Consider the following 12,262-nt stretch of genomic DNA (forward strand, 5'->3'; position numbering starts at 1 on the left):
TTGAATGAGGAATGTTAGCAAACAGAGCTGCTGAATGTCGGATGAATGCTAAGCCAGGCAGCCAGTCAGATCGCAGCGCTGGCCCGGGCATATGAATAATGCAGAAAACTCGGCAGGGAGGAGAGGAGACAAGGCTCCACCTCCCTGTGCCCCTTCCCAACTCCACCCACCCCCTCCTTCTTTTCCCCGCTCGAAACTCAAATGCCTTCACGGGAGCAAGAGAGCCGAGAGAGGGGGGAAAGAGAGAATTCAAGATCTCTGCTGCTATTCACTCATGCAATAAAAAAAAAACCTGCAAGAGAAGAATAGTTACACATGCACACACATCTAATTACTACAAATCAGTTCTTTAAATACACCACTTTTCCCTCTGTCGTTGGGATCTATCACACTCTTTTTTCCTTTTTTTTGTTTTTTGTGCCTTTTGTTTGAAATTGGCACCTGTCCCAGAAAAAGCCCCGCTGCTGCTCCGCCCTCCTGCTCCCCTTTCACTGGAGACTGCCCACGAGATCGAGAGAGAGCGAGAGAGAGAGAACGTGAGGAAGAGAGGGTGGGGCAGAAAAAACCAAAAAAGAGGGACAGGTTTGGAGATGGAAAGGGTTAGGAAGGTAGAGGGCAAAGCAGATAAGAGCACAGGAAAACAATAAGGAATTCAATTTAAGACCCATACGCGAGACACATGAAATCGAACAGCACACAAAACAAACTGCAGCCTTCATACTCAGATTCATCCAGGAAAAAAAAATCTGACACGTTGAGCAATCAAGAAACGTGCTGAAGGAAAAAAAAAAACAAAACAAAACAAAATAAACCTTTGCACCAACGCTAGGGCACGGCGCAAAACTCCCAGGTCCAGTTTATCTCTACTAGCAACAACCCAGGCGAGGCAAAAACGTGATAAAACTAAAAGCGCGTGAAAACAAGGATCTGAAAAATGCCCTTGCAAATGGCGCAGCAATGTCGAAGTAGGAGTAAAGCAAAGCCACTTGTTGCATGATATTGAGGAACAGATCTTGCAGGGAGAAGTGAGAGCAGGCAGAGGGTTAAAATCCTGGGACTGGGAGTAGTAAAAAATCCCTCCCTCTTTTGGCACAGACTAGCTAAAGGGGAGGGCCTGCCTGTAGAAATAGCAGCAGAGCGTTTTTCCCCTCTTTTTTTTTACAGAGCTGCAGCGTCCTAGTCTACCCTTTCGCATGTGGCCGGGACCCAGGGAGAGAGGAGGAGGAGGAGAGCGATGGATAGAAAAAGAAGCAAGAGCAAAGAGAGAGAGCGAGAGAGGGGAGGGGGTGAGAGAGGAAGGGGAGAAGAGCTGTGAGTGGAGGAGAAAGAGCTCAGCTGATGATGAAACAGGGACGTGTGGGAGTGCGTGCGCACTACGCGTTTTCATCACAGACTCAGTGTGACGTGCGCATGCACGAGGCAGGGTGGGGAGGGAGCTGGGCTACGGGGTGGGGGGGTGCACTTCTGCTGAGGACGAGAGTCACAGCAAACACTCACAAATGATTAAAGGATACTAGGACAACTTGCAACACCTAACTTTGAGACTGGAGGGAAAGATTAATAGTGTATCTTTTCTTTGCAGAGCTGCTGGGCCTTTCAGTTTAATATCAGCCATTTGGCTTTGACCCACACGTCTTTATCGCTAAACTCCCAGCTGGCACTGAAGCAATGGCGTTCCCCTAGCGAAGGCCAAAAGTGTAGGCTATGATCAGTGATGAATATCCTTTTGATTACTGCTTGTTTTTTTGGGCTTTTTTAATGCTCAATCATTAACACGTAGGAAAGCTACATCAACTGTTCTGGCACGCAATCAAAGCCAGATAAGCACCTGGATGCGACTGCCCCACCATGATTGCGGCATTGAACCACGCTGTAAAAATCCTGGAATATTTACCGCAGTGCGCCCGCCATGTGCCATTACTAGGCCACCCTCGCCTTGCAGCGAACTGCAGCAACAGCAGCCGGTTCTGCGTGCGACTAAGGAGAGGAGAAATGTCGGGCAGTAACCGAACGATAAAATGGACTCTGTTGATGACTCTGCTCATGTCCAACACCCTCCTTCCCCCTCCGCATCGAGTCTATTCAGTCTCCCACCCTTTCTTGTCCTTTCGGTAGCACTGTTCTAGCCTACAGTAATAAACAGCCCTGTTCTGAACAGCTAGTGTTAATTTAAGCCTGCATGAGAAGGATCTTTTTTTTTTTTACGTTTTTGTGCCAGATACTACCCCTGCTGTCCTCCTCTCTCCCCTCTTCTCATGCACACCTACCAACCTCTGGATCAGCATGCTGAAGGTTATTCACACCCGTCCGGTTTCCACCCGACTTCCCTCCTCAAAAACTTTTCTGGGCAGCCAAATTGTTGTAATGCCCCGTAACTGTTTGCAACAGATTCCCCCGTGGCAAAGAAACAACTTCCTCCTTTTTGGACACCATTCCCCTCCCCTCTAGTCTTCGCTTTCCCAAAAGAAACCCAGAACTCAGCACAGACAAATTTTTTCCCCTTTTTCTCTCCTCATAGCAGCAGCCATACAAAAGAGAGAGGTGGGGGGACTGTCCAACAAAACGACGAATCTCACATCATGAAACACAGCTAGCTAGACTCCATGTCAATCTGTGGTTATGCTCGGGGATTCTAAAGAGGACTAACATGAATTTAAACAAATGAAAGCTGGGAAAACATCAGCATTTCCAGAGTTTTTCAATACGTGTGGTGTTTTGGTTGTTTGTTTGTTTTTTCATTTTAAACAGGCGACAAGTAGATGAAAAACAGCGAGTATGAGCAACACAAGCGCAAACTAATATGGCTGCTTGCTTACTTGTACCGACCCTGCACTCTCAGTCCTGGAGACTGAAAGAAAAGGCGTTACGCTGCTGTGTTTGCGCCTTTTCTACCTCGCAGGACGGGCTTGGAGAGAGAAAGAGAGGGAGAAAGGAAGCGAACGGGTGCACTTGCCTTGCCAAGCTCTCTCCTCACCTTTCCACACAGTCAAATAAAAACTCGGCTTCCCTGTGTTGTGTGTACTACTGCTGCACCATCCGCATTTCAATGACGCACAATGTGCAAACTCGTGAAAAATGAGGAGTGAGATTACTCCCGAGGTTCAACGTGAAGCAACTGGTGATTTAAATGCACTTTATCAAAAAAAGCAATAAATTCCCTCGTGGGCATTGATGAGCAAAAGCCCGGTCGAGCACCAAACGGCGATCAGACTGAACCCTGTGACGTCACATCTCGCCACGTCTTTGAACCAATTGCTCTCGCTGAAATCATTAAACGCTGTTACGAGCGCCTGCTGAATATATATCAAGCACTATTGTAGACAAACTCGTGTTTCATCTGGAATCAGAAGAGTCCCTTTGCTCTTTATCTTCAATCTAAGATACTGTTACTGCAAGTCAGTTGTTTACCATCTAACATGTGGCAGGAATTCAAAAAACTTGGCAGAGCCTGTTGCACCGTACGTCGCGGAGAGTTCATTTGAGGATACAGCTCTGGTTTTGGCTCAGCTGCCAACTTCTGACACTGTAGCCCTCTGCACGGCCTCGCCCCTGCAGGAGTGGCCTGCGTAATGCTGCCATTGATGAAACTCCAATATTAACAACCTCCTTTATGACATCTCCACGAGTCTACAACCGCTTTTTCCCCCCTTATCAGCTCCCTTCATCTCGTTAAAACTGAGCTGCACTCTGCCTTACAGCACACGTAACGCCAGGGTGTAAAAGCATTGTTAACATTTCATATGCATGCAAGTGCAAGAGAACAGAAGCTTTACCGCACAGTCTTACATATTCACAAAAAATCAAATACATGCAAAAGGAAAACCGAATACAAACATTATCAAATAACCCAACCACAAAAAAGTGACAATACATGTGTCATGGTTGCAACACAGAGCCCAAGTCTCAGTGAAAATGACTTATAACTCTTGAGGAGCTCAAGCAATTAAGTCGCTGACTTATCGGCCGCCGAATGCCTTCACATCTTTATGAATCATCCCACAAATTTACTGCAACAAACCAGCCGATCAGCACACACACAGTATAAAATTTACAGCACGCCGACACTGCTCGATGCTGCACTGCCCCAGGGCAAGCAACGCACACATGCACAAAGTGAAATTAATTCAACCACAACATTTTTGATAATCACTGCTGGCGACTTTACAAGACCATATGAGTACAAACAAATCGCAACATGAACTGCAATTAAACAGCCAACAAGTAGTTGAGAGAAATCTCAGCAGATCAAACTGAAATTCATCATTAAGCACAGCAATAACTAAAATAAATAAATCTATTATCCGCTTTTTAACCAAAAATATTTTTTCTTCAGAGTATTACGTTTCGCTGTAAGTTAGCGAAGAATTAACGGGGTTAAGTAGAACCACCTGGGATTGCCAGTAAAAAGACATATGACCCTCTGAGGGATCTACTTCTGTGACTGCACTGATGGGTTGCGCTGAAAAAGACCAACATTTGGGTATTTTTTGCATGTCAAAGATGTTCTTCTGAAGGGTGAAAAAGTCGCACAGGAGATCTATGTTTTACTGTGAACCTGAGAGTTATAGCTGTCTACACATTCACACCCTGGCGAACTTACACAAACTCTCCCTCTTTCTTCGGCGGCCGGCGCGGCGGGCCCGCTCCCTCTACAAGGTGGTCCGCCGAGGGGCCCCTCAGCAGCACGTGCCTCAACAACTTCTCTATTACACCCGTGACCCTAAGGTCAGGCTCTTGAGGGTTCTGAACAAAGGCCACGACCCTAGGGTCAGAAGTGTAACGCCAGGGGCAGGTCAGGGCCCCACAGCAAAGAGAGCGTGCTGTTTGCTTTGAAAGGTAAGGATCACTAACACACAGGCCTAATAAGGATTAAGGGGCCATCCCCTTTGGGATGTCACTTTGGGGCCTCAAACATCAGTCTCTATTAACCTATGTGACCCCCGGTGGCCATTATAAGGCTATAGGTCACAGTCACTTACGCTGCACATCTGAAAAACCTAAAACCTTTAACTTGAGTGCTGCTCATTATATGTACAAATTATTCTGAGAGATTAACACCTTGTCAATAGGACTCAGTCCTCGTTGTGAGGAGCTGTGCCTGTGCAGGTAACTTGTTGCATCAGCTGGCAAATTTCAGTCTTCAGAAAAGGTCCTCAGAGCACTCGGTAAAACTTTAATAAAAGCAGGTAGGCCAGAACTGAGGGAGAAAAATTACAAAATGGAGGACAGGAGGAGACAAGATGGCGGCCCGAGTGATGCAGCCACCCGCACACTCCTTGTAACGTGTCAAATCGCCATAAAAACGTTGTATTTTGTGCGATCGTTCTCGATGTGTTGTTTTTTCATTTTTTTTAAACCAATTTAAACATTTGTCAAAACAGAGACGACTTAAGATGCTTCAAAAGATCTGAATTCATTTTAGTCACTTTGGGAACTAAAAGTCACAGGATTAAATCCGGTGACGTCCAGGACAGCAAAGGCGGAGAGGAGACATAACGTACGCTTTTTCATTAAGATTCATTCGTTCATGTCGGATTTAAAGATTGCCTTCTTAATGCTCAAATCACACTAAAGCATTTCAGTTACTTTGAAATTTATATAATATAAATTAACTTTAATTTTTTTACCGTTACAATGAAGAAAAGAGGAAACTACTGAATTATTTATTTTTTCATAATATATTTAATAAACAGTGTTTGTAAAACAGGAAAAGATAAACGAACATAAGGATAAACACACACACGTTCACATCATTTATGCAAAACTACTAGTTTTAATATATTATATTATTCAGTATTGTTAAGAGTAAAAACATAAAACACATTGTGGGCAATTTCTAATTGAATGCGAACCAATACAAGCAGAAATCACTCCAGATTCAAATAAAAAAAGGAGCTAAATTCATTCAGGGGTCTTTTTTCACTTCCAGATTTTTTTAATGCAATTTTATTAATTAACTCAATTTATGGATTAACTTGAAATGTGACAACCGCTCAAATTTAAATTCTACATTTACAGGTTGCATGATGACACTTCTTCCCCAAATTGAAGCCTGGAAAAGGACAAACTTTTATTGTGAAAAGATTAGATACACTTCATTCATAAATGAAGGATAATTTCAGTTGTTAAACATTCTGCTTAAACTCATTTTATAGTAACTTTATCTTTGACCTCTTTCATAAAATCATCTCTGCACAGAGATGTATGGAAAAGCTTAAAATGTGGTGTATTTCCTCTCCCTTTGTTTTTTTAAAAGAGTCATTTAAATAAAGAGCATAAACATCACAGTTTAAAAAAGAAACTGTCGATTTTGTTAACTATTAGAGGTTGACTTTTAGTTAACCCTTGAAATGAATGAAGATTCTAAACCTGTGTAATTAAAAGTAGAGGAAACACTTGAAACATTAAATCCTTCTACATATTTGCACTAAACTGGAAAAATTTGTAATTATTAGGAAAATAAGAAGCAAAATTTGTGCTTAGTATCATTTGAGTTTTGAATGTGTGATTAGAAAATGTTCTTTCAAAAGCACATTATTCAAATTTCCTCAGATCTCAACAGCAATGTGTTTTAATTATTTCCCATGAGAACTATAAGGAGTAAATAAATGTAAACATTTCTGTATTTCTTTACTTTATAAAAATGTTTTGTTTTTTTAAAACTCGTACTTGATAAAATACAAGAGGGTAAAGCAACCGACAGAAGCTCTGAACAAATAAGAAGCCAGCAAGGATAAAATAACATGTCCTCAAGCGTTCTTCGTGTGCACTTCACACTTCTCAGGGGCACAAACCGAGCACTTTGTTTCAGATGTATTTCTTTTCAATCATTAAGCCACTCACCTCTGAAAAACGAGCTTCTCTGTGTGGAGGGAGCCTACTCGGCCACATGGCAGAGCAAAGGTTGGAAAAGAGGAGAGAGGGAACGGACCTGCGCTCGCTAAAGACAAGTGTCCTAAACAGCTTTTAAAACGGCCGAACAGACAATAAATCGCAAGCAGGCAGCACTTTGACAGCTTCTCCTTTTTTGCAGCTCTTCTTCATTAAAGTAAGGGCAGAGCTTTGGGAGAATCATTGTCCTACTTTCAGTTAACCATGAGACTCTCCTCTCTAGGTCATTCTGCAACTGTCTGGTTTATTGGAAAACTTTGGTTTCTAATTTAGCTAACAGAGTACACTGCCCATCTTGAGAGGGTTTTTAAAAAATCTAATTAATGATGTTTTTTCAGGGAAAATAGAAATGTCAAAGTGATCCTTGGTTAAAAAAAATTAAAGCTTTTTTCTACTGTGCAGAGCATGGCAAAATGACATTTACAACAAAACTAAGTTGAAATAAGTTCAAGCATGCCCTTGGTAGTGTGAACTTATTTTAACTTGCATTAAATAACTTTTCTCAGTGAGTTATTGAAACATTTTGTAGTGCTAGCTGTCAAGGGGAAAAAACTGTTCTGAATGCAAAGTCGAGTGCTCTCAAGGTTATGACATTTTCGGCTCGAACAATTGTCTTTTTAGATCCCACGTGGCTCTAAGTCATTACTAAAAATGTAAGAATGACAGCAAATCACAAAACTGCAGAAAGGCACAAATATTAAATAAATAAAGCATATTTTAAGATGCATTTTTTACATTTAAAACTTACCCCTCATCTCATCTCCTCACAGAAAAACACACACATCCCACCCACACACACACACACACACACACACACACCTACACACGCCTCTCCTGATTCCTTACTGCTCACATTTCGGGTCCATCCCACATTAATAAATGATCAATTTTGCAGCTCTTATCATCAGCTCACATGCAGCTCCCTGGCGTTCTCTGGGAGTGGTACCACCTTTTAAAGCATTCGGACCTGCCACGTCACAGGGCTGCACTGCAGCCTGGATGGGCCTGCGTGACCTAGCTCGGTCCAAACAGGAGCCCTTCGCGCCACAACTCCCATCGGGACCTGTGTTTCATACGAGCAAGATGGCGGTGGGAAGCCGTGGTTTATTTGAACTGAGCAATTCCATCAGCCTCCTGCTCCGTGTTTCATTTCTCATCTCTAAAAATCAGACACTTGTCTGACTGAACTGACAGCACCCTCCTTTTAGTCGCCCGTGTCCAATTCAGCTGACTAAGGATTCAAAAATGCTCCAAACACAGTGTTTTGGTTGATTTCATATCGAGAACGAGTTTACATGCACATCCTCTCAGCTTCACACACACATGAACACACACACACACACACACACGTCTGGATTTGTCTGGGTTACAGAAGGTAACACAAGGCACACATGAAACCAACAGTAAGCAGTATCTGAGCAGGGATTTCACACGTTTCTGAATTAAAAAGATATTTTTTGTTTTTGCTGGTTCACTGACATTTTCAATGCTTATAAAGAGAAAGAGTGTGTGAATGTGTGTGTGTGAGAAACTTAATGATCACATCAGGACAACCTTATATCACACTAAACGTGAAAAATTAAGAGTGCTAATAGGCTGAAGTTTCTCTGAACTATTGCAGCTGTTAAATGTTGATGGTAGTGATTTTACAGACACCCCTCCCATTTGGGGATGTCAGTCTCATTCCTGAATTCTCTGTGAATGAGAAATCTACAGATAAACAGAAAAAAATGGCATATCAATGTTAAAAGTGCTCTGATTTGTATTGTCTTTTTTAAGCTATGCACAAGCACAGAATATATAAATCTGCATATTTTTACATGTATTTCATGTCAAAACACTTTTTCTTGTTTTGTTTTGTGGTCTTTTATTCATGGCTGGCCTCAACATTAAATGATTGTCCTAAAAAAATGTATAGCATTCAGTTCACTTTGGCAAAGTTCTGCCCGAACATTAAGAGAATGATCAGAGCATTTCAACTATCTGTCCACCAATATTAACCCTAAACCTATACTCACACATATGTATTTTTCTTTTTAAATTCAATCTCTGGCCAGAAACACCAGCCACATAATAACTATCAAACTGACTCCTGCTTTAAATCCAGTGTTGTTTTTTGCTAAAAGTATTGACTCATTGTGGTGTCTACTGCAGTGTGCAGTCTAGTGAAAGGGGAAAAGAGACGCTGGCTCTCAGGGGTTAAGATGCTAGCAGTCATGTGCCTGTCGGCTGCAACAAAAGCCTGCCTATGTAGGGTGCATACAGATGGAGTGAGCTCCTTTGTGTGCAGCGTTTCACACGTCGCAGCCTCGGAGCTGCCAGGTCTGGCTCTCTGGGCCTGGCTACAGGCCTAGCTAGCAGCTTATAGCACCTGACGCTGGGCTCTCACTTTGCTTTTCTTTGCGTGAGACCCAAGTGCAGCGAGTTTTTGAAAGATAATGGAACAGAAGTCCAAATAGTGGGTCACACGGCTCAACACAAACAATTCCAACGAAACACGGCACAGCAGAGCACAGCCAGGCAGGCAAGACAGAAGCACTGTAAGCATGGCTCCCACTTAGCTCTGCCGCAAAATATTTGACTTTTCCCTCCTCTGCTGTCTGTCAAGTGTCCCAGAAAAGTGCTGTCCAAGACTACTTGAAATATGCTAACATACACACAGCCAATAAACTTTTAATCACGAGTACTGTTGTGCATGAAGTGTAAACAGTTTTTATCCTACTATCTTCTATATCACGTCCACCAAGTCACAACGGGAAGTTCCTTATGGTGTTGCTTTACAATGGTGTATAAACTATTTAAAGCCTGTGCGCAGGGCATTGCTACATATCCTATCAGTTGCCGAGCATAAAGTCCACTTTAAGCTAACAGCTTTCTTTCTTAAGCTGCACAAAGTCAAACTAATGCTTTTCAGTAAAAAATAATGCTCTTTATTTCGTTGTTGGGAAAAACACAAACCAGGATTCTCACACAGATGCAAAAGAATCTAAGAGTATATCGTTCAAGTAAGAGTTACAAGATAAACTTCTTACCCAAATGCCACACACACACACACACACACATGCACACACACACTTGACCTTGAATGGAGCATTAAGACTTATTATATATTATGCATACACTAAATAAAAAAATTTCAGGACAGTGTAACTGCTGTAAATACCAGTTCTGTGCCATTTGCCATTTGGAAGGTTATTATATTTTTATGAATATAAATAAAAGCACTGCAGTTTTAAGCCTCCAACAACCAGTCAGGTTGTTTTTAGGCTCGTGCCTATACACACTCACAGGTAGAAGATTTAATTTAATTTTGACTATTAATATTTACTACTACAACTACTACACATAATAATAAAAATAATAATAATAGAGCTGTTACTGCAAAAGAAAAACGTTATAAATTCTAAAACACGAATGCTTTACCTTCAACCTGACAGCATTAAAGATCTACTGTATATAATCGAAACTGTTTGAATGCGGGAGCTCAAAAAGAGTAACCAGTTCAGTATCTGAACCCCTGTCTCTCCCTTACATATAATGTTGACTAATGTGCAGAAAGATAAACATTATATCATAGTGAACTTGACCTTTGACCCTGTGGAAATAAAATGCCACCACCTTATTTATCCCAGTCAACATCTGTGAGAAATTCTGTACATTTGTAATTTATTATTGAATAAATTACACATGAAAAAAGAATATGTTTTTGAGATCACGATGACATCGACCGTCTGTGCCTCTGGCCACGTCTTTGAGACTAAGGCAGGGATTACATTCCCCTGCACACACCACAGACACCTTGTACTTATATGATTTTTTTATTGTTGTAGAGTCTGTGTGTAGGACACAGCTGGTGTCCTTATAGTGTCATAGCAGTGGGGACTAATCTACGTGAGCCTCGTATACAATCTGCGATGATGACGTTCAACTCATCCAGATTCTTGAAGCTTAGCTAATTCAGAATCTATAAAACCGACATAAGGAGACTGCCGTGCTATCAGGAGGCTGCTGGCTTGTCTGGTGTCTTAAAGCAGGACCCTTGGCTGGTACGAGGAATGAAGCTTTTGACATTTTAAATGCAGAACAATATTTTTGAGGATTGGGACACACTGCTGCTTTGACTGCACTTAAAACCCACATAAAGTGGATGGAAATTCTGCGGTGGACCAGCATTAGTCTATTATTTCAAGCGCACAGCCCGTTATTTGTACAAAAATAACTTTTTTTTAAAGCTTTTCGTTTTAGTACATGTAAGCTTGAAGTCAATAAAAAAAAAATACTGTTTCACTGTGCTGTTGATTTTGGACTGTCAAAGACCCAAGCGACAGAGGCTACACTGAGAAGAAAATAGAGCCATAAAAAGTCACTTCTGCTATCCATCCAAAAATAACAATTAATCTTTAATGAGAAATACTCTGTTCTCTCGAGATCTCTTCCCAAAATAGGATTACTGGCACAAAAAAAGCATTTTTACCTTGTTAGAGCCAATATGAGAATCTCTGTGCAAATATTAAGATAAATGAAAATATTTTAATATGAAGACATTAGGGCTGCCACAAACGACTATTCTGATAGTCGACTAGTCACCGATTATTTTTGCGATTAGTTGACTAATCAGATCGTGCATCCATTGGACGTAAAACGTACAGCTTATTGCACCAGCAGCATCTGCTCTTATATAACTATCATTAGCTTACAGCTTTAAGTGTTTAAGGTATGTGCTAACTAAAAATAAAGACAAGATGATAGTTTATTAAATTTTAATGACATTTGCAGATTGTTTCGGTGAAGTTTAATAAACTCCTTGCTATCTAAAATATAACAGGACACTGGAGTATATTCTCGAGCATCTCACACTTCTGATAATCAGTTGTCTGCTTGACGTTTAGTCAGCTGTGTAAAAACTATAACTTTAATCTCAGCCAAACCGATTTACTCAGGAACAAATAAAATACTAAAAAGAAGTTATCTAAGTGACTTATATCATGTTTAACCTGAGTAGCGAAAGACCGCAGTGGGTAACAGACGTCTCCGAAAATGTCGGAGCGCTTTTGAAAATATGTGGTGTCTTGATAAACTGAGCAGATATTTGAGGTTTACACAGCTACATTCTCGCCTGAAAATATGTTAAACGTTTATTTTGTGACCCAGAAAGAATAATAAGAGTAATATTAAAACTAAGTAGCTGCCGCCATTGTTGGAAACTGAGCAGGGCTGCGCTATGAATTCTGGGATAGGTTGGGCCACGAAGTATACACCCGACCCATCCTTCAAATCTGGGGAAAAGGAGGACGCATTTGTTGGAGTCTTCGAATTTGGACAGTCTTCGTCATGTCGCTGTAACGTAATCGGCCTACAAATGCGGGCACAG

General features: G+C 41.4%; 1 long non-coding RNA gene across 4 annotated transcripts in view; it reads right to left on the reverse strand.

Moving 5' to 3' along the window:
* The window catches only part of LOC146499690 (uncharacterized), a 35,565-nt gene that overhangs the window by 10,504 nt on the left and 12,799 nt on the right, over positions 1–12,262 (reverse strand). The window contains exon 1 of one of the 4 annotated variants that reach the window (XR_014870107.1): positions 7,640–12,262. This exon is cut by the window's right edge and continues 2,349 nt beyond it. The exons of the other annotated variants lie outside the window; for them this stretch is intronic. This is a non-coding gene — a long non-coding RNA (uncharacterized LOC146499690). The remainder of the gene's footprint in view (positions 1–7,639) is intronic. 4 annotated transcript variants of the gene reach the window in all.

This window comes from Neolamprologus multifasciatus, chromosome 17 (genome assembly GCF_963576455.1).
Source record: "Neolamprologus multifasciatus chromosome 17, fNeoMul1.2, whole genome shotgun sequence".
In the NCBI taxonomy this organism is placed as follows: Eukaryota; Metazoa; Chordata; class Actinopteri; order Cichliformes; family Cichlidae; genus Neolamprologus; species Neolamprologus multifasciatus.